Source organism: Anser anser (assembly GCF_964211835.1).
Source record: "Anser anser genome assembly, chromosome: 4".
NCBI lineage: Eukaryota > Metazoa > Chordata > Aves > Anseriformes > Anatidae > Anser > Anser anser.
Window position 1 is genome coordinate 44,024,463 of NC_139724.1, and position 20,838 is coordinate 44,045,300.

The following is a 20,838-nucleotide window of genomic DNA, read 5'->3' on the forward strand; positions in this document are numbered from 1 at the left end:
CTGGTGTCTGAGGTGCATGGCTGTGCACAAATACACCCCAGCAGTCCAAGCAGGCCTCCAGAGCTGGTCCTGGTGCACAGCTGTCAGGGGATGAGGGTGTTGTCCCAGTGGCTTCAGGCAGGGTTTCTTTGGATGAGAGGAAGAAAAAGAGCAGTAGAGAAGAAAGGCTGGTAGGAAATAATGAGGTATAAATATTTTACGTATGAATAAGTAGCAGTCAAGTTCCCTAAGAAATGTCGCAGCAATATGTTTTCTTCTGAATATCTTTGGTAGGTGGGACTTGAATCTCCTAGGATGTTCTTTAAAAAAAAAAAAAAAAAAAGGCACAGTGTTCAGAGCATAATGAGTCTGCCAGGACAACAGTGACGGTATCAACCACAAGTTTATGCTAAGATAACTCAGAAATAAGTTAAATGCATGTTCAATGGCTGCACCTGGACTCAGCGATGCCTGCCATTATTTTTGTGGTTTTGTATTCATATTTTCCTAGGTTTCTTCATGCCTGCTTTCTCACATTCACATGAAGAGCCCACACAACCAGGGAGAGCTGGCTGACTAATGGGTGATAGAGAGGAAACAGTGACAGTGAGTAAAGCGCTCTCGGCAGCACAAAGAGGGGAAAAAAGGGTGGGGGAAGAATGGTCTGAGCTGTAGTAATCAAAGGAATTAGTGTTAATGTCAACGGATGGAAAGATTCAGAAAAATGTAACCATTGTGCTGTTCCTCCCCACAGGGCAGGAAGGCAGCAGTGGGGCACATGGGTCCAGCGGAGAGTGGGATGCGGGGGCTCGCCCCTAGCTGCTTGTTGCATCTTCCCAGGGTCATCATTTGCACTCCTGAACACATTTCATCTGCCAGCTCTGCTGTAACCCCACAGCTTGAAATTAAACTCGGTGTCTCAAATGGGTATTGGATGTAGTAAGGTGGCTGTTGTGCGTGAAGTGTCACACATTGTTAAGGCTTGTGCTCTAATTAACTCAAAGTGGCATAGACCAGGATTGTATAATTGTGTCCTTATTAACACGTGAGGCTTGACAGGAATTACTGGGCTTAGTTAATGTTAATGTTCAACAAGTTAATTTGATGTAAGTGAATCAATATCTTTCCCAATGTCATGTTAAGTTAAACATACATAAAATATCAAAAAAAAAAAAAAAAAAGAAAAGGCTAACTTTTCTTCTTATTGAGGCTGATGTGCCTTAGGTTTCTTTAAAAGGAAACAAAAGTAGGAATCCTTTCCTATCCATAGCATTTGAGATCAGATCATCTGAGGCTTTCTCTCTCCAAACTGACGTGCCTCTGATACTTTACTACAGAGTTAGACAACAACTTATCCTCTGAGAAGCGTTGTTTCCTATGTGCATGTTTTGAGGTGTAAATTCTGTTGAATGCTCCATAGCAGTTTTGTAGATCTGGTGCTCACATATCCCTTGTCATTAATCCTGGAAATAATTTCTAAAGCTGGAATTCCATTTTTAAGTTCATCCTCCTCTCAGGACAGACTGGTTAAATCCACTACCTGAGTTCCTGCTCAAAAGCCAGCACTGCTTGCAGGTGGAGACATCAACACTGTGTACCAACGTTAGCTCAGTCTTCCCAAAAAGCACAGGGATTGCTCGGCTGAGTCCAGCTCCATCAAAGTAGTTTTATGTGGTTTTAAAAACAGCCCAGTGACACGTAGAGGAAACATGCAGCAGCCAATTTGCTCCTTTTGCATAGCTGGGAGCCAGAGGTTGGAGAATAAATTCAGTCTACAGTGGGTAAATATGGGGAGGGATCCCTGGGAAGCAGTTTGGAGCATTTTGGTGAGATGCCTGGAGTGGACTGTCAGATCATTAAGTATTATTTCCCCTTGGTGAATCCATGCTGACTACTCCTGTTCACCTTCTTCTCCCCCACATGCTTAGAGATGACATCTTGACTTTTTTCCAGTCCTCAGGAACCTCCTCTGCTCTCCACGACCTTTCAAAGATGATGGAGAGTGGCCTAACAGTAACATCCACCAGCTCCCTCAGCACTCTGGGCCCATGGATTTGTGGGTGTCAGGTTTGCCTAAATGATCTCTAATCCAATCCTCCTTGACCAAGGGAAAGGCCTCCTTTCTCCAGACTTTCTCTCTTGTCTCCAGGGCCTGTGATTCCAGAAAGCTGACCTTACCAGTAAAGACTAAAGCAAAGAAGGAATTCAGTAGCTCTGCCTTCTTCACATCCTTCATCACCAGGGCACCCACCCCATTCAGCAGTGGGCCCACATTTTCCCTAGTCTTCCTTTTGCTACTGATACATTTGAAGAAGGCCTTCTTAATGTCCTTGACATCTCTTGCCAGATATAATTCCAAGTAGCCCTTAGCCTTCCTTGTCACATCCCTGCATACTCTCTCAACAACGTTCCCGTATTCCTCCCAAGCGGCCTGTCCCTTTTTTCTACATTCTGTGTACTTCCTTCTTCTGTTTGAGTTTTTCCAAGAGCTCCTTGCTCATCCTTGCAGGTCCTTTGCAGGTCTCCCGCCCCTTTGCTTGACTTCTTCCTCAAAGGGGTGCATGTATGAAGCATATGACATTCCAATGTTATTTTATAACTTAGCCTTCTTATTACCTGTGTTCAAGGAGGGCCCAGCCTCTGCTTAAAACCAGGGCATCATTTCATTACTCGCTCACTCTCATGGTGTGATTTTACCCTAGGACTTGTGTCGTCTTGCAAAACTTTTGCTTTCTTCCTTTCCTCTTACAGAGACAACACTTTCTCTGAAAGCATAGTCCCATGCCCACTAATACCAGGCTTACCCGGTATGAACCATCATCACCCTCTTTTACCCAGTTTTAGAGGGGAGAATATCATGCAGGGAGCAACACTGCCCCGGATGGGAATAGGAAGAGATTTTTGGAAAGCCCATATTCCGTTGGAAGCAGCACATTTTTTTCTCTTTGGCATATGTATAGGGGACTTAATGTACTTGTAACCTGAGCTCTGGTAATTGTCAGTGTGAAAAGCAAACAGGAACACTCTGTTCTAGCGCGTATTTTTCAAACATATTCAAAAGGCAAGTGGTACTGCAGAAAGCATATTTGCCAATGAAATACAGATCTTTCACTATGGTCATGACTGCCCTGCTGTGTACACTAGCATGCAGTCTGAAGGAATCTCCTTAGGATGGCTGAAGCCTGTTTTTCCTTTGCAAGATGAAAGTATATGGAAAAGCAAGATTCACAACCAGGTGAGGGATGCTTTGGAATACTCCTTCTGTCTAACAAGCACAAGATTTCCTCTGTGTATAAAGAAGTAGTTACCTCCATTCATGCTTACAGGAGTTTACAGATCAAGTTTCCTGGCTCTCCTGGATGGATGCAGGCTATATACTATGGGATTTCTTTCACCCGTTAAATATATATATCTTTATTTCTTGATCTGTTTCCACAGATCTTGGGAGCTTTCCAAGTGTATCTTCGCAAGTATTACTGTAAAGTGACTATTGTATTATTTTACAGGGATTTTTAATAACACAAGGTGACATGGAGGTCTTCCATTTCTGATAACCTCAATACATACAGCTAGTGCTTAAGAGGGTCACACAGAACACTACAGATAATAGTGCAAGCAGACTTTAAATGTATTTAGACATCTAAGATTTGTGTTTGCATAAGCAGAGACCCCAGGATGAGAAGGTTTCTAGTGTAAAACACCACACGATCAGTCTGCCCTCACCACCTCGGTCTGTGGGGATGAAGCACGCCAGTGGAGGCTACGTTGCTTTTTGTCTTTTACCACATTTAGATGTCAAGATGGCAGGGTGCTTCTTCTCTTATTGAAATAGATCCATCTAGGAAATGCTTCCCGTCACTGAGTGCTTCCTGCATGATAGCTAGCCTCATGCTGGCCTGCTTTAAGGACAGATAATATCAGTGTAGGTTTTGCCTTGTCAACAGGTAAATTAGGCTTGGTGGTGTAAATTCAAATGGGTCTTCTGCTGGTTTTGTTTGTTTGTTAAAAAAAGAATTTAAAAGGAAGGGATGGCAGGGATGAGAGGCATCTCTGAGACCACTTCTGGAAGAAACGATGATGTCCACTGCTCACTGCCCTCGCTTTGGCTGGGTCTTCAGGGTGATGATTTACTTCCCTGCTTATTTGTAATTTCCTTTACATGACATTTTACACCCACCAGGTATGCGGCCAAAAACCTGAAGTTTAAGATGGGGGTGAGTCAAATCCAAACAGCACTCAGTATTTTTCCATTCCTTTCCTGACCCTTCTCCACTGAGTGTGAGTCTCTGGGAACCAGCTGGTGGAGGAGATTGGCTGTGTCCCTTCCCTTAGCCCAATGTAACTCAGTCTGGCATTTTGACCTTCATTTCAGGGAAGTTTTAACCAGGCAGATTATCACAGAGCTTTCCTTCCTGGAACTTCTGCTAAAGTTAGTATTACACCCAGTGGCCTTATCTAACATTTGGCTGGAAGGCCTTAGTAGGGAAGGGAAGGGAAGGGAAGAGATTAGTAGCAGGCTGGTATGGAATATCTACAGTTGGTAGAAAACACCTGACAGTTGAAAAAATTGTCCCACCACTACTGTGCTAACGCCTATTATGTTGTTCACCCCTGAACATAGTTTATGCCTTTAGGATAGAGTTTTATAGTGCACATCATGATGTAATTAAACAAAGTAAAGGGACTTTCTTAGTACACTTTCTTTTTAGAAGGGGATATACACTGAAGCTAACCCAGAGCAATGTCCATTGGACTGCCCAACATATACACGTGCTGTGTAAGATAGCGTCATTTTCAGCTTTTTGCAAATATGACTTTTTTTATATTTGATGGTAAAATATTGTTAGAATGCGTTATCAGAGGCTACTTTACAAGACTGCCTGGAAAGCAATGCAACAGTGAGCAGCCTGAGGCAGCACGGACCTATCACTCCCAAGAGCATCTCTGAAGCTGCTGCTTCACATCTCTGGCACAGAGCTGCAGTCTTTAATGACCTGAGCGTGATAATAACCGTCATAATAATGCTACTTCCACAGAGCTGTAATAACAATTTTGCAGCTAATCCTTGTTTGTGTTTCCTTTTGTGGCACTGGCTGGTGGGGGTGCGCAGCCGGGGGGCTGGGTGTGACGGCGGGGTCTTTCTGGCATGCACCATTATTTCCAGATCAGCAGTTCTCTTTTGACCTGCGCTAAACTCGGCCCTATTCAGAGGAATAATGCCCGCAGGGGAGATACCTCCAGTACAGCTTTTAGTCCCTTTGTGATGTCTCTCCCAGATCTTTTTTTTTTTTTTAAACAAAAACTTTGGTATAGAAATGAAGCTGAGAGATTTGTGTGACAGGGTTGATTAAGACCCAGCTGTGCCATACAAGTCTGGGTCCTGAAAAGTCAGAATGTTTTCCAAGGTGTGCAGCACAAGGTCTGCCCAAGGGACAAGTTTCATGTTAAAGAGAGAAGTAGCATCACCCTTCTTCCTATGGGCTAAAAAGCCACTAGGAGTCATACTTCCTCACAGCGCAGGAGTATTTAATGGGAAGGGGACTGTGCTTGTCAGCAGCACCCTTCTCCGCACGGAGGCCCTAAAAGTTCGTTGCAAAGCACAGATATGGTGTTATCTGCAATAGCTTTCAGGACACCCAAATTCAGGAAAGTCTTGAAAAGGAGGACAAAGTATAGAATTGCGGAGCAACAATCAGCAATTGAAGCAGTTCTTGAAGTACCACAATTTTGGACCAACCTTAGAGTTCACTGAGGCCTGGGTAGATCAATGTGCACATCCCACCAGCTGCTATGTCAGGGGATGCATCAGGAGGCTTTTGGAGGTACTACCTGGCAGCTGGCTCAGCAACACCACTTGCCACGTGGCTTTGCTGCATTTCATCTCAAATAGAAGTAGAAAGGATCTGAATGTTACAAATGTCTTTTTCTTTGTGGTGGTCTAAGATTATTTAGTGGTCTAGGAAGTCTGTTGAAAACCTTTAATTGTCTTGTGAGGACAAGTCATTGAAGCTGCTGCCTTGTTAGCTCCCCCAGGAAAATGGGGCTGGCCTTCTAGAGACACTACTGGGGAGCGCTTTTTTTTTCCCCTTCTTTCTTTCTTTCTTTATTATGGAAAAAAAAAATACAATTTTTGTCCAAAAGAGAAATTTATGTTTCAGAGGCAATACTGTATTCTTCTCGCCCACCTCTAAGTACAAAACCAGTTGAGAGACATGCCTCAGAAAAACAGACAGCACCAGCAAGTCTCTCATCAGATTTTGTGGGAGTTCTGGGGTGGCAATCTCAGGTCCTTGTGCTCCTCAGGGAGGCCTGCAATAGCCACAGCATGGGGAAGCCCGTGCCACCCCTTAGGAGAGCCAGTCCAGCCACAAAATCCTCTCCAAAGACCACGATACCATAAAGATCTCAGACTGCTCACAAGGGTTAATATTGCCAGTCAATATTTTTATGTTTTATCAACACTTTTCAGCCATAGTATTTTAATGACAAATCTAAGCTGGTTTTATATGTAAGAGCTCAAGTCAATTTTTTCTTTTCAGTTATTTTGTTTCCAAAGATAGGGAAAGAAACCTTTAAGCTGCCTCTGTTAAGGCATTCCTCCACAGAGAGAAGATCATATTGCAAACAAGTACATGAAAAAAAAATAAAGAGTATTTATTTCAAGTGACTATGCTTCGTTCTTTGCCATTAAGACTCTGTGGGTTCCCAGCTGTTGCAGACTAATACTGCTGTGCCCTTTCCAGCGGCTTCACAGTTGTGAGTTTGCCACACAGCTTTCAAGATGATGACTGTGTGAGAGTCATTCACGAACTCTAAGCCCAGAACGTCACTGGCACTACTCTCCAGCACTGGACGGGCTAGCAATTTACTATATCAACACAATGAATAAACCAGGATGTTTCCCCAACACAAATAGAACACTTTTTTCCAAGAAACACACATTACCAAACTTTGAGTTGAAGTGAAATCATCGCATTTTTTTGGATTATCTTGTGAACAGAATAATCAGAGACTCCAGAAGACTGGGTTTTATTATTGACTCTGCTGATGAGTCATTCTGTAACCTGAGGCAAGTTACTTACCACCTCTCTGCCTGCAACTCCTCATATAAACTGAAGAAAAATCAAAGAAAATCAATATCCTTCCCCACCCTTTGCTTTTGCTAAGTGCTTTAAAATATTCAGGTGAAAGGCATTAGGCAAGTGAAAACCGTCGCGCACTGGAAAATATTTCCATTGTTGCTAGTTTACGGCAAACCGCGAGAGGAAAGCAACAATTTGACACCATCACTTTGAAGAGGGGGAAAGAAGCAATGCTACTTGAACTAAAAAGGGATTTGTTTTATTTTGTTAATTGCAGTCCTTTTGAAAAATGATACTTAGCCTGCCAGTGAAGTGCTAATTAATGTTAGGATGTGGTACACCATATAATAAAGGCTGCTGTTGAGGAATGTGAATGAAGAAGAAATTGTTCCTGAGGTGTTGATGGGTAAACAAGATTGGTGTAGAGGTGGGCCGCAGGTAAGCTTGACTTTGCATTTTTGCAAGCTGCTGCCTCGTTACTTACATTCATTTTTAGATATTTTTCCATGACAAAAAACCGAGGAAGAGAAAAATCCTTCCCTTTTGGCCACCACTAATATTCTTGCTCTGGTCCTTGGATTTTTAGATGCAGACAACTTTAGGATAGGATCTCAGAGCAGCAACATAAGAAATTGTTATGTAATGAACCATCATTATTTTAAAAATGTAATTAAGATTCTGTTTCCCACAATGCAATTTTTATTTGGCAGTTTGTGTATTTGTCTGATTTTATATGCTACTGTGTAACTTTGGTCCCACATTAATGAAAAGCTTCATACACACTTGATAATTGTTTGCATTTGTCTTTAATTTCTTCATTTTTTTTCTCAGTCTTTTTTGTTGTTCAGACAGAAACACACCATATAATTCAGGGGGTAATTTTGGGTTTCTCTCTGCTCCCCAGCTACTTAGGGAAATTTCATCTATCACATCTATCTAATTTTCTTACCTGCCTCCCTGTGTGAGTGACACAGAAGTGGTGATCCTGCCACTGGCAGATGCTCTGCTTGGAGCCAGTATCTCTTCAGTCTGAATACTTGGTGAAATTAAGGTATCTTACATGGCAAGAAGGAAAGCTCCATGGGCTTTTTTTTTTTTTCTTTTTTTTTTTTTTTTTTCTCCCCAGCCGTACTACCAAATGCTGGGGTAGCTGGAGACCTGTTTTGGTCCTTCACTGGATGGCTCCCCTTGCCCACTTTTCTTTCTGGGTGTCTTCAGCTGTGAACAGGAGGCATCTCAGGATCAACTTCAGATGTATGCCAGTTCCGGCACATCTAACCGAACGTAAAACATGCTAGTGATGTACTTAAGATATCAGACTGAAATAATAAGCATCTCATGTTCCCAAAATGGCTTAGATTTCATGTGACCATCCAAACATCTGTATGAAGTATAATCCTCAGAGACAGACTTCAAAGGGTGAAAAGGCAAATGACTTCATTGCATACTTCGTTTCACCCAGAGAAGTTCAGCCATAATCCCCTGGGAAATTCAGTAAGCTAGGTAAGACTTCACAGACCCCCCCCACTTTTTTTTTTTTTTTTGGTATCATATGGGAGGTTAAGCACAAAGAACATGTCCTTCTAGACAGAACAGTTTGCAGGTAGTGTAGGATCATGCTTTTCAGCAGGTGTTTTTCATTGAGATATTGTAAAAAAACATCTTCCAGCTGTGAGGATGTTGATATCACAATCTACTAAAGTGGTACGGAGTTTATGCCATGGCAGAAGCTGCCATTCCTGAGGGCTGAGGGTGAGGGCTGACTCTTACAGGCTGCATTGGAAACCGAGCACATGAATGTTTCTGCAGATCTGGGCTCAACTATTTCACGAATCTCTCCCAGTGGATGGAGCTCAGGCTCACCAACCACAACAAGTTGTGTTCACTTCTAAGGAAGGAAGGCAAATATGAGTAAGAGCAGTGAGGGAGGAGTATCTTTTATGCTGGAAGAAAAATAGGAAGAAGATATACTGAAATAGCTGGGAGTGCTTACACACATTACTCAAAGCTAGAGGAAGGAGCTCAGGGTCAAAGGAAGGACAGTGAGTCCAGCTGAGGGTGTGTACAGACAACTTTTGGTTGTCAGCTTGCCAATGTTAGTGTCACCCTGCTATCTGCAATCTTCCTTCATTTCATTAATGAAGTGTCCAGGGGCGCACAGCTGGGTTAGCATATTGGAGTGCCTGCTCTGAGTGCACAGTTCAGTACTTCAGCAAATAGCAATGCTCCTGCAGCTGCGGTCACTTGGAAAGGAAGAACAGTTTCCATGAAGTTCCTTTACAGTCACCTGCCATTATGGTGAGACCCATGTCCCAGCAAGGGACAACCGGCTGACAACATGGAGCTGTAGCTTATGTGTCTGACGCCCTCTGGGGCTCTCTGAATAGAATACATGGTGGCCACCACAGGTTTTTCCAGCACACTGGAGATAGTTTTCCTGCGAGTGTGATATGCCAGCAGATGAGGAAAAAGGGAAGGTATTGACGAAACTTCTTCCAAAAAGATCATTTCACCTGCAAAATGCAGTTTCGATAAATGCAATCATATTGTGATCAAAATTCCAACCACGCTGAAACTATTTTTGGAAGAAAAAAAATGAGTAATATCATTTTGAAATACAGAGGTGTCATATAGTGGATTGCATCTTCTAGGGGTTGTTTTATCTTTACTAGGAATATTTCGGAGTTCTTGTGCTATGACATTTTTAATTCCCTTTTCACTTAAAGGGATAATAACTTTAGAATACATAATAATAATAGTTTGATAACAATGCTATTGACCAATTTCTCTATAGCCCTATATAATTTCTCTATAACCCTTCTGGCTTCAAGTTCCATAGGTTAATAATTTTTGCAACTACACCATTTATAAGGTGTAGAGATATGCTTTTTGGCATTCCCAGTGTTGCATTATATTTCATGTGGAAAAGTAGAACTTTTCCAGATATGCAATCACAGATTTTTGTGATTTTTAATATTGACCTTGATATAGCCAAAGCAAAATTATACTGACCATAAACAATTGTGAAATCATTTGATCAGTATTAAACAGAGTATGGAAATACTCATTTTTCAGTCTCCAAAGGATTATTAGCTATTTTAGAAAATGTGAATGTCTGAACAAAACTCTCGAAAAACAGTGCTTGTGCAAGAGCTCATTTTGTTTCCAAAGTATCTCTCCACTTCCCAGACACATTCAGCCCACTTCTGGGTAGATATTTAATGCAGAGAGAGCTTCAGGCTGTTTGTACAATGAAGCTGGTGAGAGGCAATCTTTCATCCAGTCACAAAATTGTGCCCTTAGAATACAATCTATGAAAACAGCTAATATGATAATTAAATTATTTGAAAAGATACCTCATAAAATGAATTGTTCCACATCAGCTCAGTAATAAAAGTAATCTTACTTTCAGAAAGTGTGTTTTATCTTGAAGAGTTCCAGAGCTCCACAGCTGCCAGCACTTTGCACGTGTCCAGCCATACATCACCGCCGGTGAAAGGCACTCCTTCCCACGGGGAGGACGGTCAGTGTTCGTCATGGCATGCACTGTAACCTGCCGATCATGGGGGAACTGAAAGCCAGTTTTGGCGTAGGGAGGGGAACACGACTGTTATCAGTGCTGTTTCTCAGAAAGGGAGTGCTGGTGCAATCAGAGCCATTGCAGAGGCCTTGTGCGTACCTCGTGCTGGCTCACAGAGCCACAGAATGGCTTGGGTTGGAAGGGACCTTAAAGACCATCTAATACCAACCCCCTGCCCTGGGGAGGGACACCTCCCACTAGATCAGGTTGCTCAAAGCCCCATCCAACCTGGCCTTAAACACTTCCAGGGACGGGGCATCCACAGCTTCTCTGGGCAGCCTGTTCCAGTGCCTCACCACCCTCAGAGTAAATGGGGTCACCGGCATTTTACCCTCACCAACATTTTACCCTCATAGTAAAATGCTGGGTCACCAGCATTAAAAGCTCTGTATTTCCACATAGACACTTTGAGCATTGATTTGTATACAGCATGTTGGACTTCATGATTGTAGCCTGGATAATGAGGATTTCTCCCAGTCTGATGGGGTTTCTCACTGAGGTTAAAAAATCTGCAACCTCATCAACCTGATACTTAATCTAGAAGAAAATAAAAGAAATCTGAAGAAATGCTTTAGCTAAAGACTTTTTTTTTTCCTCTCTCTCTTTTTACAATAAGAAGTGGGGAGGTTGCCTACCTCTCTGTTAGATCAGAGTCTCAGAGTCCGAAAGACCACATCGTGGGACAACACCATGACACAATGCCACCATCTTTTTCCACTTCTGATTTTCCTCCTTTGAAAATATACTTTCGAAGTTTTATTGGTTGGAGGAAGTTAGCACCTATCCAAACTCCTCATCCAGAGAGCAGACAGTGTCCGCTCAGGCACAACAATGTGTTCATCATGCAGTTGATGAGCCTTGGCTTGTCACAGGTCTAATTTTATCAAGAACTATGTTAGTGATTCATAGCAATGCTTCAGATTGCCCTTTAGTGTGGAGTTTTTTTGTTGGTAGCCAGGATCTTCTCCTATTGCTACATACAACTTTCACAAGTGCAATGAAAGGAAAAGGAGAAATAAATTTCAGCATTTCCCTGCTTTTCCAGCTTTGTCCTTTCTATTTTCTGATTCTTTTTACCTCACCAGTTTTGTAACATGATCAAAGCACTTGTATGAGGACTTTACAGTCTTGCTGTAGACTGAAATTTGGGGTACCACGTTCATTCCTACAGAGGAATGACCTAAACGTGATGAGCTTGGTTGTGTCTCAATCTTAGACAATTGCATTTCCACACTTCTCAGAACCAGCTCTGGAGAAAGATACTGCACTATTTGTGCTCCTTCAGGCTAATATTTTTCTTGATTGCCCTCACACCAAATATGCACACAAAGCCACATTTCCACTGGTGTTTTTTTAAAATTAGCCTTGCGGAGAACAAATCATTTCTGCTTGTTGCACCCACATACTGTGGGTAAAGGTGAGCACAGAAGTGTATCAGAGAGTCTACTTATTATTCTGTTGTAACTGTATCTCAGAGGTAGACAATTGCCCTAGGCTTAGATTTTCTAAAAATTTATGTGTATCAGAAGGGATCTTGTACAGGCAAAAAGCAGCAAGTTGATTTTTCCAAGAGCAGCTTGCCATTTTAAGCAGTTGTTGGCTTAATAAGTGAAATAGCTTAGGGCTATATGCATGCCATAATGATTGCATTTTGTAAGAGAAGACTGTGCCTATGGGCCTCAAAGTTTCAGAGCCAAGACTAGTCATATTTGTGGTCTTTAACTCGCAACCCCAAGCTATTCTCACCACCATAGATAAGGGGTAGCTGATCATAGAATAACACTGATTTTAAAGTAACTAACCACAGCAAAATTAAAATGACCTAGTCAAATAATACAAAGAGTATATGATTGACAAGATAGCTGTTCTTTGAAATGTACTGCAGGCAGTAAATAACACCTATGCCCATAAGCTATTTTCTATCTTAAAGCCAAGAATAATGATCTGGCATCTGTCCTTCCTGAGTGAGCTTCAGTTCTGAAATCTGCAACAACTGCCTCCCAAATGCCTCTGGAAATGATAGTGATGGGGTGCTCGTGGATTGTAATTATATCACAGGACTCTCTTCTTTTTTTCAGTAGCAATTCTCTCTAATGTAAACAGCTGCACAGTGCTGCAATGGGAGGTTTAATCTCGTATGCTTGCACTGAAGCAGATTTAACTTACATTTCCTTGGGATGGGCAGTGAGACAAGGAAACTCAATAGCAGCAGGTCCAATTTCTGGTTTATCTTTGCCCCCATCATAATTCAAGGGGCAGCTAAGGTTTCGTTGAACTACGATCTAGATAACTCTTCCTAATGCCACAGAGTTCAAACAGCTGCCAAGCTTTTCTGTACAACCCCTTTCTCACAAATAAAAAAATTGACTGTATACAGCTCAGGTACATACAATTGGATTGCATGCACACAAGGTATGTGTTCTGTGCAATGCAATATAGGCTGTGGTCTGTGTGTATCGTGGCATGAAACACTGGGGGCTTGCATCTTGCCTCAGGCCTTCTACATGAGTGTTTTTTACTCAGAAGGGCTCTTCTTCCTCATATTGTCTTACCAGGACCAGGGAATGGCCGCAGAAAATAAAAGTTGGAGACCATTTCTGCTCCTTATTTCTGCTGAAATAGCTTCAGCGCATTGCTTGCCACTATAATGTTTGCGTCCAGTGTCCTCTTGTGTTACATGGTGCAAATATAGTCACACAGGGAAGTGAACTCTTCCTACCCAGACAACTGATGCACAGCGGCCAAGAGCACATTTCTCCATGTCACCGGCTGGGTCTGTGGCCACAGCAGGATCTGCCTTTGGCACTTTGGCAGCCCTTCCCAGCACCTGAACTGCAAGACCATTCTCCCCTTATGGATGCAATAGGAATCCAGAAATGCTAGTAAAACATGAGATTTTTGGCTTTTTTTTCCTTCCTTTTTTTTTTTTTCTTTCCTTCTTCGCTAGTATATGTTGGAATGCAATCTGATGAACAGAAAGATCTTGGAACATGTCAGATGACTTTGTAGAAAGCAAAATGCTCCCTCTTTCAGGACTGGTATGTTTTCTGATGTTGTCGTGGGTCTTTTTTTTTTTTTTTTCAGAAAAAAAGGAGAATTGTAACTTCCTTTACACCAGTACATTAGCATAATACGTTCCTGCCTTCAGGTACTGTATGTCATTGTTATGAGTACATTTTGACATCTCTCACACTTCCAGCACTCCAAAAATCCATGACAGAGCTGAATGAAAACTTTTTTTTTTTTTTTTGACTTGGCAAGAACAGTAAGAACACATAAAACCTGCCAGCTGTCAAGGATGTAAATGGTGATTTTGTTTCACTTTTTTAATGAATTAAAGCAGGATTGAAATCTGTCCAAAGACAGCATGTTTGGCCTTGCAAGGAAAGAAAAAATTGAAAGGGAGGGATTTTTTTTTCCTCTCTTTTGGCTCTTATGCTCAACACAGTGTTTATTCTTGGTAGCACAGTGTAGGACAGAGCTTCTCTACTGAAAGAGCTGTGGCCATCAGGCTCAGACACCTTACCTGGGACTGGCTTTTGAGAGAGGGAAGACTAGGAGGATCAAAAAAAAAAAAAAAAAGTCTACGCCTTATTTCAAGATGGGCACCTGAAAAATGCAGAACCCATCACTGTTTTGGAGAAGGGTCGTAGCAACTAGCTGGTAGAAGTGATTTCATATGTTAATTACACTGTCATTGACTATCATTGAAGCAAAAATAAAACTGGAGGGCATATACCTTTCTTCTTCAAAAAAATGTTTTTGTTGTCCTACTGATGGTGCTTTTTTGGGGTTTGGTGGGGGGAGGATCTCTCATCTGTAAGGATGGCATTTGAATTATTCTCTAGCTTTGAGTGAGGTTGTTCTCTCTGATTTTCTGGTCTCAAAGTCTAGAAATGATATGGGTTGGAGCGTCCAGGAGATGTCCTGAGTGTTCACGCTTATACTGTGTGAAGTCTCTGAGGAAAAAAAAAAAAAAAAGAAAAAAAAAAAGGCGGCTGTTCTGAGCTCATTTACATTGCATGTCCTTAACCTACATTTCCTGCTATTGAAAAGTTAACTCCAAAGCTTGGTTGGGAAAAATTGGTTGTTCTGTAAATTGCCTGCAATTTAACTCCCATTTTCTTTCCTAGCTTCATAAATTTTGCAATTGAAATGCCTTTGACCATTATCCATGATTCAAGGTGATTGCTCTGTGACTGGGACATTATGTTCTTATATGACTTCTTATTTGGCCACTCAAATTGCACATGCAGATGCACAGCTTCTCTTGTAGTGAAATCTTACTCTATATCACATGTACACACACAGTGCACACCTTTCTATACATGAGCATACTCCTCTTTGGCGGTGAAAACATGGTAAAATATTTGCCAGGTGCTTTGCTTTCCACACCATTATTTCCGTGAAGGATTTTCAGATGATGTCCCATTCAAGGACTAGCTGGTTTCAGATCATAGTTCCAAAGCTCTTATATGGTTATTGGCTGTTTCAATACTTTAAAAACTGAACTGCACTTGTATTAACACAAGCAGGGAGAAATGAAGCTGGTTCCTTTGGAAAATGTAGCACTTCACATCAGAATAATTCTATATTGACTGATGATCCTGTACCAAAGGTCATCCTGGAGGCACAGTTCAGATTTGGAATTGGTTCAAGCCCAGCACAAGCACATCTTGAATAATTTGGGCTGAGTTGGTCTTCTGTGCAGTGCAGAAGAGGTTCCTGTGTGCCTGGCAAGTGGTGCATGGAGTAGACGAGCTCTTGCAAAGATTTACAAACAGGCTTCATTTTATGACTTGTGAACAAACCTATTAATTCAATGTGACATCTCAGGGAAGTCATGCCCAAGCTGTACTTCAGCCAGATGGTTTAGACAAAATAAAAGTGAATAAATTTGTTCAGACAAAACAAAAAGGAATTGTAACTTCTTCCCAAAAGTCAAGATGAACCTGAATTTCTGAAGAAATTTGTAACTCCCTTTTCCTCCCCTCACCTCTCTCAGCCTCCTAAAACCTTGGCACCTACTCACTTTAGCTGAAACAGAAAGGCTCTTCTCAGATTTCCAGCCAGTCTTCAAGTAGGAAGTAGAGAAAATCTTGCAGGAAAGCCTAATCTTATGAGCTTTCCAGGCAGACTTTCTGAATAAAGAGAGTCTTACACATTCCAGTTATTTACTAAGTCTTCTGAGAACCTTCCATCCCCAGCTTTAATATAAGTCTTGAGACAAAACATGTAATTACAGGATGAAAGGCTGCTAAATCCTACAGCCACTTTGGTAAACTTTGTAGGATTGTAGGTGATCAGAAATTTATTGAAAGTCAGAACCCTCCTCACCTTTGTTGGAACAAAGATCTTCATTAACAGCAGCATGCCAGTTAATTGCAGCACTTACATGAAAGAACAGAGAAGGGTAGCCCAACACAAAGCAATGCAGCAGCTCAGTAGTCAGATATACTTGGGGGTATTTTCCTCACTTGGAGGCAGTTGTGCGCTTTGAGTAAAGAGCCAGAGCAAGTTGAGTGGGCTCCAGATCCAGCTCTCAGAAGCATCACTTACCTCTGGCTCTGAAATGGGCAGGACCTACTCACAAAATGAGTCCAGTACTTCCTCCCACATGGCAATGCAAGCAAGGGAGATGAGAAGAATGAAATCCTTGCCCTCTTTTTTTCAGGCCAAGGTCTCCTCTCACTCACTTGGGCCTGGAGGAGCTTCCCCAACCTGCAAGACTTCCCCAGGCTGTGGAGAGGCATGTCTGCCTCCATCCATGCTCCCAACCCCCCTGCAAAGGTGTGCTGAGTGCAAGCTGTGCCACAAAATACAGACCCCATCATAAAGGGGTGAGACAAAAGGCCTAAAGTCTTGCTGATCAGTGGAGCCCCAGGGGTGAGACCACTCTACACCCCCCGTCACCCCCGGCACAGCATATTTCATGCCACCAACACACTAGCCTGGGGTGAATGTGGTGCAGGCAGTAAGTCAACGGTGATTATTTACTCTGCTGCTAAAGTGGTAATTTGCACTATATTATGAAAGTTTTAGGTTTCCCTATGTATTGGAGGCAAAAAGCCTCTGATTATGACGCTTGGGTTGTCATTGTCAATGGAAACAAGGTGCATGGTGTTTAGCCTTGCTATCTTTCATGGAGCCTTGGCACTTAACCATGCTTAATCCTTCCTAATGAACACTTTGCTGATGCAAATCAGCCTCTAGACCTCTATTTAAAGCAAAATACTGAAAAATTTGTTGAGAGGCAGTGACTCTGTATGATAGACTTGGCTGAAATAAAGATGGTCCCATAAAGGCGAGTGAAAAATAACTGCCAGTTAAAAATACACCTCTGACAAGCTCAGGAAGATGTTTCGGAGACAAATGCTTCTGAATTTTTCATTTTGTCATTAAGAAAAAAAAAATAATCTGATCCTACTCTTTTCTCCAAAAATAGTTCAAAACACAGGAATACTAGCACTATTTCCAAACAGGGCTTTCCTGTACTTCAGACTTTCTTTTGTAAAGGCAGGAAAGAACACAAAGTAACAGCGACTGTTTTGCCAGTTGGAAAACATTTAGAAAGTGTGAGAATGGGGAGGGAAAAAAAAAATCACATCCTTAAGCTTTGTCACTATTTTTCAGCTGGAAAAATATTGGAAAGTAGAAGGACATTTCTTTTTTCACACATTCTTGGTTTGTTGAATGGTTCCATAGGAAAGCCATTGTCTCCTAGGGAAGAGCCTCAGCTGAGAACTGTATGCGTTTTCTAGCCCTCTGAGCACATGGCTTAGTATGATCTCTACACAGTGGTTCATAAGCAAGGCATCTATCAGGCTGGATATCTAAACCTGAAGACAAGACACTAAAAGAAACAGTGGCAAGGTAGAGCCTTTTGACCATAGTAATCTTCCATTTTTACTGTGAGTAGATTTCAAAAATGCGTTTTAGGTACGCACTCACATACAAACATGACACAAACATTTCTTTCTTAGAAATGCTCACTTAGCTCACTTGCTTACAGAACAGCAACATTTCAAATATTTTCAAGAGCAGGATAATGAGCAGCACATACAACAAAAGCAAATTTACAGCTTGAATACTTACTCACTGAGTTTTGAGGCTCAATTTTCTATCTCTAATAATTCTAATTCTGCTGCATTTAATGCCTTGACAAGTTTGTTGGGAGGCTTTATCAAATAAAATCTCACATTGCATAAAAGAATTGACTTTCTTAACTGGTGGCCCTCTCCACAGTGATCCAGCTTTGCTTGACCCTTCCCATTCTCACTGGAAATTATTCTAATCAAACAGAGTTTGGGGTAGTCTGGAGAGTTGAGTGATTTAAATGCATTTTGCATATCCTTTTGCTCAAACCACTGTTTGCAAATTATTGCACAAGGTGCTGTGCTTTCCCCTTACTCCACCAGAGGTTATTGCTTAAAAGATCCAGTTCCTGTAAAAACAATCATAGGTCAAAAACTGAAAGAGTGATGGAAAGACCCATTTTAGTTATGTATTTTTTGGCATGGAAGCACTGAGAGTACATAATCTGTATAAATGTTAGCTTTCTAAATAAACATAACCTCTGATTGCATGAAAGCAGGGAATAAAGTTGAAACTTGTTCCCTCCATTAAGCAACCCTTCAAGACTTTCAGTGCTTGTTTTGTTCTAAACAGACATAAATCTTGACAAACAATAACAAACAAATGGCAACAATAACAATGGAACCAACACAGCTACCACAGGCTCTTCACCTTGTTCCTGTCCACAAATGCGGATGTATTTTGTCTGCTATACAACCTCGACTTCAACATACACGGAGAGCATGGTGAGGTCCACGGGCATGTACCCGTGTAGCTATTTCGTGTTGACGTGATGTGGTGTGTGCCAAATATTGCTGTGCCGCCAAGCAGTACCGTGGACGGGGTTGAATTTCATCCGTCACTATTTGTGGGATTTTTTTTGATGATGTAAACTTCCCACTCTGGTTCTGAAAGTTGTACGCTTTTGGCAAAAAAAACAGCTGCCAACAGTAGTCACTGTTCAGTAGTTTGTCCAGTTTTGACTCATCTCAAAATTGCAGTAATCTAAGCAGGAATTCTGCTACTTCCCATTGCTATTGTGATTCACCATGATGTCACTGATATGTGTAAGGGTGTTTTTAGTGTAAATAGGATTCCCGGAGCATTCTGCTTGTGTGCTTAATATAGCCTGGAAGTTAAAGAGGAAAAAATAAAATTGATCCACCTAAAGCAATTATAAAAAATGAGTCTCCTAATTATTAGCGTACAGAGTGTTTTTGAAAGAGATGAAAAAATTGAATGTTGTTCTGAATATCACGCTTAAAATCCAGTTTATCCTACCCATGTGTTAAGGAAGGCAAAACATTGTGGATGAGAGGGCACATAGGTAGTCAACTACCTATTCAGTATTCAAACACAGCTTAACTGTGGGATCAGGTCCAATTCTTCCCTCTGCAGTCTTAATGCACAGAGGCGACCTTGCACAACACACGCCAGTATATCTAGGGCAAAGTTTCTCATTTTTACCAGCTTTATAAAATTAAGTAAATCAGAATGAATTCAGCACTTTCACTGGGCAAAGTGTTACTAGCTGATAAAGTACACCCTACATCAAGAATAATGTCAGGGTGGCAGAAGACATGATTTCTGTGTGCCCAACAATAGAGACATGGTTCTTTTGGAGAAGTAGGATATTTCATTTTCAGCGTAGATGGGTTTTATGTCACTCAGCAGTTTGTCTGAGACAAAGATACAGTATATAGCTATTTTCTTAAAGAGCACTAAAATGATTTACTGCTTGCCAAATAATGCTAAAACAATACAGATTTACACTTAACATTTTAAAATGACTCTTTTTTTTTTTTTCTTTTTTCTTTTTTTGTTTTTGGCCTAGGATGCAAATGGTTGCTGAAGCATGAATATTAGCTGAAGAGAACACATTAATTTGCCTCCCGGTGTGTAAAGACATCAGAGCGAAGACAGGGAACCTAAGTTTGAGGATTCCAAACTGCCTATCAATGGCAAGCACAGTACTCCAAATAAAATAAAAGAAAATACACCTTGTTCATTTGAAAACCCTTGCAAATGACTACAGTAAAGTTTCTGCCCCTTCAGCATGATTGACGTGCAAAAATCTGTTTATGTTCTGGCACAAGTATAGCCTGATGAAGTTATCCCTTTAGTGGTCACAAGAGGTCATCTCTTATGTCTTCACTCCTTTGTAAGTAAGCCCTTATGTAGCTCTCCTCCCACTTTTCTGTCTACACCAGATTTCATACTTTATTAACTATTTGGTAGCTTTGATTGTGCTGTGCCTGTTTTTGTTGACTGTCATGCAGGCTTTGCTGAAGGGTGTCTTGATCTGCAACTGTGAAAGAAGGAACGAGGAGAGGGCAGAACGTGACCCATGCTCTCTTCTCGTCACGCAGAAGATGTGCAGAAAGAAAGGGATAAGGATTAGCAGATAGAGCCTGTTGCTCTGCTCCCATTCAGCACAGAGCCAGCAATGCTGTGGAGTGTACTGACCGCTGGTTTTAGCTCTACCAAGCCATAATCCCCTCCTAATTGTTCCTAGCAGAAGCAACACTTGAGGAGCCCGTCTCCGTCTCACCCAGCAGACAGAGAGGCCCTTTGGACAGGAGCGCTGCACAGTCTTCCCTTTCCTCTAAAACAGGATAACAACCCACGTCTCTGAGCTTTGCTTATTCCCATAAACTCACTCAGGGCTGTTAAGAAAGGTAAAATAACACAGTGAAGTGTGCCTTCACTGAACATCTGAAACACTGCAGTCATGCAATTGACAGCTAAAGTCAATGGAAAGCAATACAGTGCCATTAATTTGGTAAACAAAGCACTTCTATATTACATGAATTCCCCAAAAACTGCAATGAATGCAAGTTCCTACCACCTGAATGTCTTTTCAGTTGCCACCTGGTCTTATTATAAATTAGAACATGGAATACTCAGCTATCTTGATAGCATTCCTTGACTTTTCCTGTTTTGAAAAACACTCGAATATATGAAATGCCAAAAATCTCTAAAGGCATTTCTAACATCTCAGAAACTATTCTGAGACTCTTCTCAGCATGGAAAACTGCATGCATATCATTAATAAAGCATGATTAAACAGCATTTTCTCTGAATTAAGTCATATTTTTCTTTTTTTCTTTTTTTTTTAAGTAG

The 20,838-nt window shown here is 41.5% G+C and overlaps 1 long non-coding RNA gene across 8 annotated transcripts in view; it reads left to right on the forward strand.

The window, feature by feature from the left end:
• LOC310898534 overlaps positions 1–20,838 on the forward strand; it is a 136,479-nt gene that overhangs the window by 78,912 nt on the left and 36,729 nt on the right. For 6 of the 8 annotated variants that reach the window (XR_014583401.1, XR_014583402.1, XR_014583404.1 and 3 more), the window contains exons 2-4: positions 491–585; positions 734–865; positions 19,550–19,876. This is a non-coding gene — a long non-coding RNA (uncharacterized lncRNA). Of the gene's footprint in view, positions 1–490; positions 586–733; positions 866–10,473; positions 10,585–18,309; positions 18,462–19,549; positions 19,877–20,838 lie in introns of all 8 variants that reach the window. The other 2 variants (XR_014583403.1, XR_014583405.1) reach the window with 2 other exon arrangements.